This window comes from Mus caroli, chromosome X (genome assembly GCF_900094665.2).
Source record: "Mus caroli chromosome X, CAROLI_EIJ_v1.1, whole genome shotgun sequence".
NCBI lineage: Eukaryota > Metazoa > Chordata > Mammalia > Rodentia > Muridae > Mus > Mus caroli.
In genome coordinates this window covers 52,620,056-52,626,968 of record NC_034589.1, presented here as the reverse complement: position 1 = coordinate 52,626,968, position 6,913 = coordinate 52,620,056, and the positions used below count along the sequence as shown (strand labels likewise).

At 37.2% G+C, this 6,913-nt stretch overlaps 1 pseudogene; it reads left to right on the top strand.

Moving 5' to 3' along the window:
• The first annotated feature begins 2,689 nt into the window (after positions 1 to 2,689).
• LOC110286506 lies at positions 2,690 to 4,275 on the top strand (annotated as a pseudogene).
• The last annotated feature ends 2,638 nt before the right edge of the window (positions 4,276 to 6,913 follow it).

The window sequence follows — 6,913 nt, the reverse complement described above, 5'->3', positions numbered from 1 at the left end:
GGGCTAATATCCACTTATCAGTGAGTACATATCGTGTGAGTTCTTTTGTGATTGGGTTACCTCACTCAGGATGATGCCCTCCAGGTCTATCCATTTGCCTAGGAATTTCATAAATTCATTATTTTTAATAGCTGAGTAGTACTCCATTGTGTAAATGTACCACATTTTCTGTATCCATTCCTAAAAGCCACCAGTTTTCTTAAAGGGAATCCTCAGCTCATGAATTTTTAAATCATTTCCATCTTACATAAACATTTATACTTATAAATTTTCCTTCAAAGTGTCATATTAACTCTATTTATAACTTTTGTATATTATTTCTATTGTCATTCATCTCTATTTTCTTAATTTTTTCTCATCAATGTTACCATGTCGTATTTAGTACCTTTCAACAGAAATAAATCATATTTACTTACCATATTCTCAATTCATACTTAAGGTTACAGTTTTTCCATACTTTTTATTAGATATTTTCTTCATTTACATTTCAAATGCTATCTCCTTTCCTAGTTTCCTCCCCGAAAAAAATCCCCTACCCCCTACCCCCTTCCCCTGCTTCCCAACCCACCCACTCCCACTTTCTGGTTCTGGCATTCCCCTATACTGGGGCATAGAATCTTCACAAGACTAAGAGCCTCTCCTCCCATTGATGGCAGACTAGACCTTCCTCTGCTACATATGCACCTAGAGTCATGAGTCCTACCATGATTTTTTTGTTGTTGTTGTTGTTTTGTTTTGTTTTGTTTTGTTTGTTTTGTTTTGTTTTGTTTTGTTTTGTTTTGTTTTGTTTTGTTAGTGGTGGTTTAGTCCCTGGGAGTTCTGGGGGTACTGGTTAGTTCATAGTGTTGTTCCTCCTATGGGGCTGCAGACCCCTTAGGTTCTTTGGGCACTTTCTCTAGCTCCTTCCTTGGGGACCCTGTGCTCAGTCCAATGGATGTCTGTGAGCATCCACTTTTTTATTTGTCAGGCATTGGCAGAGCCTCTCAGGAGACAGCTTTATCAGGCTCCTGTCAGCAAGCTCTTGTTAGCATCTGCCATAGTGTCTGGGTTTGGATCCCCAAGTGGGGCAGTCTCTGGATGGTCATTCCTTCAATCTCTGCTCCACAATTTGTCTCTGTAACTCCTTCCATGTGTATTTTGTTCCCCCTTCTAAGAAGGATCAAACCTCTTTACATTTCAAATGCTATCCTGAAAGTCCCCTATACCCTCCCTCCCCCTGGCCCTGCTCCCTAAACCACCCACTCCTGCTTCCTGGCCCTGGCATGCCCCTTTACTGGGGCATATGATCTTTGCAAGACCAAGGGCCTCTCCTCCCAGTGATGGCTGGCCAGGCCATCTTCTGCTACATATGTAGGTAGAGACACAAGCTCTAGGGGTATTGGTAGTTCATATTGTTATTCCTCCTTTAGGGTTACAGACCCCTTCAGCTCTTTGGGTACTTTCTCTAGCTCCTTCATTGGGGACCCTGTTCTCCATTCAATAGATGACTATGAGGTTACAGGGTTTTGAGTCATTCAACTTAATTATGCACTATTGTTTCTTAAAAATCTTGAGTCCTAATGACACTAATTCATTAACATACCTTAAAAATTTCAAGTAACAACATTATTATTATTATTATTATTATTGCCAACAAATAGACTACTCACTGAAGTCTAATATTTATTTCTTGTTCTTTTGATGTCTTGGATAATGTTCCTCTTTGAATATATAATCAAGAATGTATTTTAATGTCACAGGAAAATATTTCTTTCCCCTGGGTGTTTATACTATGTAGTTAGGATTCCCTTCATATGAATAGTCAAAATTGACTGAATAAAATCAAATTCTGTTCAGTGCCTCTTCTCTCTTCATAAAAGATGGCTTTAGAGCATTTTAATTCCTATTAATTACTCAAACAAGTAATTACTAGCATTTTGCTTATTCAAAGGTATCATTGATTATAAATGTACTATTATTTCATTTTCTCAAAAGAAGAAAAACATACTGGCAATTAAACATGACATACCAGCTTATAAGTCATATCCCAATTTTAGAAACATTACAAAGATTTTAAAGTGCATTTCAAATGAGTTAAATAGACGATTATCATTGTTACTTGACATAGTCAGTCCTTCTTTAGTTTTAACATGTCTTCCATATTCTTTGTTCTCAGTTGTTAGCCTCCATTTTTTTACTTCTGAGCTAAATTTCCTCTATTTTCATTTAATACAATTTTGTTAGTTTTTGTGAGGGGTCTCTTAATAGTAATAATTCATAATCTGGGCCTGTATATAATTCAAATGACTGAAATTTCATTTTGTTTTCATTTCACTGAACAGTGTATTTACCACTTGCACCCTGATGTTAGCAGCATCTGTATGTTTCTTTGCTTTTACTTTGACTCTTTTTTTTTTTTTCGGTTTGCCTGCTTTGTCTTGTTACTAATTTTTATTTTTCCTTATTTACTCATTGCATTGTTATTGTGATTTAGATGCCTGACTATATCTGAGAGATAGAGAAAGCAGAAGAGAGATTTGGATGGGTGGGAAAGTGGGGAGGGTCTGGGAGGAACTGGGGGAAGAAAAACCATAGTGAGGATATATTATATTCAAAATGAATTTAATTTCAGCTCATGCAATGCAGTGGCAACTTTTAGAGATTCCTGTTGCCTTATCAGCAGCACAGTTGGTCCTACATGTAAGTAGTCATGTCTAAGGGACCAATAGCTGGCACTGATTTTGGCACAGCTTACTACTGTTTGAGTGTCTTGCAGCATGGAAAATTGCTAGTGACCAAGGTAACTAAGCCACACCAATGTATGTTGCATATAATACTCAGAGTGATTAATTCGAAATTTTTTGAAGAATCAGGTTGTGGTGAACCCCACCAAGGCAATTTTTGATGCCAAACATATGGTTGGGCATAGGTTTGACAATGCCGTTTTTTCAGTATGATATGAAGCATTGGACCATTATGGTGGTGAATGATACAGGTTAGCCAAAGGTCAAAGTAGAATATAAAGGAGAAACAAAAATTTTCTTCGCAGAAGAGGTGTCCTCTATGATTCTAAAAAAGATGAAGAAAATTGTAGAAGCCTGTCTGGGAAAGACTGTGACCAATGACTGTCAGCACTAGGCAATAAAAAATGCTGGAACTATTGCTGGCCTTAATGTACTTAGAATTATCAATGAACTTGCTGCTATTGCTTATGTTTGAAGCTGAGAGGAATGTGTTGATTTTTTTATTTGGGGGGTGATATATTTGACATGTCAATCCTCACTATTTCAGATGGAATATTTTAGGTTGACTATACAGCTGGAGATTCCCTCATGGGTAGAGAAGACTGACAATCAAATGGTTAACCATTTAATTAGAGTTTAACTGCAAGCACAAAGAGGACATCAGTGAAAATAAGAGAAATTTCCAACATCTTTACTGCTTACGAATGAGCTAAATGTACCCTCTCTTCTAGTACCTAGGCCGGTGTTGAGGTTGATTCTCCCCAATGAAGGAATCAACTTTTATACCCTTTTCACGTGTGCTTAATTTGAAGAATTGAATATTGATCTGTTCTGTGACACTTGGACCCTTGAAAAGGCTCTTTGAGGTGCCAAACTAGACAAGTCACAGATCCATGATATTGTCCTGGTGGGTGTTTCTACCAGGATCCCCAAGGACCAGAAGCTTCTGCAAGATTTCTTCAATGGAAAAGAACTGAACACAAGCACTAACCCCAAGGAAGCTGTTGCTTCTGATGCAGCTGCCCAGGAGTGCGTTCTAGCTGCAGACAAGTCTGAGACTGTTAAGAATTTACTGCTCTCAGATGTCACTTCTCTTCTACTTGATATTGAGATTTCTGATAGAGTTATGACTGTCCTTCATGAAGCACAATACCATCCTTCCCACCAAGCAGACACAGATCTTCACCACCTCCTCTGACAACCAGCTGCATGTGCTTTTTCAGGTATATGAAGGTAAAAGGGTCATGACTAAGGTTAACAACCTGTTTGGAAAGTTTCAACTCATAGATATAGCTTCAGCATCCCATGACATTCCTCAGAATGAAGTCACTTTTGACACTGATACTAATGGCAACCTCAATTTTTCTGCTATGGATAAGAGTCCCAGAAAAGAGAACAAACTCATCATCACCAGTGGATGACAAGGGATGCTTAAGCAAGGAGGGTTATTGACTGCATAGTCTGTGAAGCTGAGAAGTACAAAGCTGAAGACTAGAAGCAGAGGGATGAGGTATCATTCAAAAGTTCACTGGAGTTCTATGCATTCAACTAAAAGCAACAGCCATGGAGGAAAAACTTCTAGGCAATACCAATTATGAGGACAAATAGAAGATTCTAGACATAAAATCATCATCTGGCTGGATAATAATCAAACTCCAAAGATGGAAGGAGCTGAACATCAGCAGAAAGAACTGAAGAAGGTCTGAAACCTCATCATTACCCCATCATCACCAAGCTGTACCTGCTGGGAAGCATTCCTGGTAGCTGCCCTGGTGGGACCCTCTCCCTGATGGTACTTCTTCGGGACCTACCATCGAAAAGATTAAGTCAGTCCCAGAATAGGTATAACATTGTTCCACAGGGAAATATTTGAAGGACCCAAATTTAGCAAGTTCTGGGGTAGTTTGAAAGTTAAGCTGCTACAATAAATTACTTGGCATTCTCAATACTTTAACCCGGAATATGTGCACAGGGAGGGAAAATAGAACACTGAACTTTATTGTAGTCTCCCCTCCCCCAGCCTGAAACCTGCTTGCTCAGGGGTGGAGCTTTATAAGCACAGTATCCTAAGTGGAAAATGCAACGTCTAAAATAAAACTATTTAAAATTGGTCAAAATGTATTTTCAGTTAAAAAAAAAAAGCAATTCAACATACATGAAAGTAGAAGTTTTTAAATCATTAAATTAAGGCATATTTTCTAGAGTAAAACTGTGGTAGTATTAAGTACAAATGCTGGCGATTTTAAATATGGATAAGTCATTATAACTGACACTGGGTGTCTGAAAATGTTTGCAAATGGCTTGGAGTGTTAGTTTGAAGCTATTCTCTCCTCTAGATGTGATGAAATTTCCCACAGTCACCAACTTTTAGTTGTTAACTCTATTCTCCATATTATTTCTATTTCCTGAAAGGTAATTTGCCTTCTATATCTCATTTGTAACACCATCAGCCACAATCTCCTTAAACCTAGATTTTCTTTAATTCTCTCTATTCTCTTCCTTTGACATTTCCATTGGATGTTATGCTGTGCTTTCTTATTCTATCTTCCATGTTTTTCTAGAACTCAACTTATTGTAGCATAGTTAAAGTACAAGTATTCAAAGTGTATACTTCTGTGAGTTATACCTAAATATTTATAGTAATATAACCACCATTTTGCTCAATATATAGAAAGCTCCTGTCACCCCTAGTAGTTCCCTTGTGCTTTTTTGTATAAAGTACTTATCCTAGGCCACCAGTGATACATTTAATATCATTGTTCATTTTAACTAGTCTAGAATTTCATAGATGCAGAATCACACAGCTTAAACTGTTTGTTACTTCTTTCACTCAACAGATAATGTTTTGAGATTTGTCTCTGAAGAAATATCAGTTGGATATTTCCTTTTATTGATGAGTAAAATGTCATACAGAGAGACACACTTTATTTATTAATATACCTGCAATATATAAAAATTCCTTTTATGTATAAGTTAATATAAATTCACTTATTTATTCACATTTAGGCTGTTGTTAACTCTAAGCTACTATGTGTAAAGAAAATTCATCTTGACAGCACACCTGAAAGCTCTAGAACAAAAGAAAGCAAATTCACCCAAGAGTAGACAGCAGGAAATAATCAAACTGAGGGTTGTAATCAACCAAGTGGAAACAAAAAGAACTATACAAAGAATCAACCAAACCAGGAGCTGGTTCTTTGAGAAAAAAAAAATCAAACAAACCAGATAAACCCTTAGCCAGATTAACTAGAGGGCATAGGGATAGTATCCTAATTAACAAATACAGAAATGAAAAGGGAGACATAACAACAGAATCTGAGGAAATCCCCCAAAATCATTAGATCCTACTACAAAAGCCTATACTCAACAAAACTGGAAAACCTGGATGAAATGAACAAATTTCTAGACAGATTCCAGGTACCAAAGTTAAATCTGGATCAGATTTATGATTTAAACATTCGTATATCCCTAAAGAAATAGAAGCAGTCATTAATAGTCTCCAACCCCCTCCCTTCAAAAGCCCAGGACCAGATGGGTTTAGTGCAGAGTTCTGTCAATCCTCCAAAGAAGACATAATGCCAATACTCCTCAAACTATTCCACAAAATATTCCACAAAATAGAAACAGAAGGTACTCTACCCAGCTCCTTCTATGAAGCCACAATTACTCTGATACCTAAACCACACAAAGAACCAACAAAGAAAGAGAACTTCAGACCAATTTCCCTGATGAATATCGATGCAAAAATACTCAATAAACTTCTCGCAAACCAAATCCAAGAACGCATCAAAACAATCATCCTTAATGATTAAGTATGCTTCATCCCAGGGATGCAGGGATGGTTCAATATATGGCAATCCACCAACATAATCCAATATATAAACAAACTCAAAGGAAAAAAAACCCACATGATCATTTCATTAGATGCTGAGAAAGCATTTGACAAAATCCAACAACTGTTCATGGTAAAAGCCTTGGAAGTTCAGGAATTCAAGGTCCACACATAAACATAGCAAAAAGCAATATACAGCAAACCAGTAGCCAACATCAAACTAAATGGAAAAAAACTTGAAGCAATCCCACTAAAATCGGGGACTAGACAAGGCTGCTCACTCTCTCCCTACCTATTCAACATTGTACTTGAAGTCCTAGCCAGAGCAATTAGACAACAAAAGGAGATCAAAAGGATA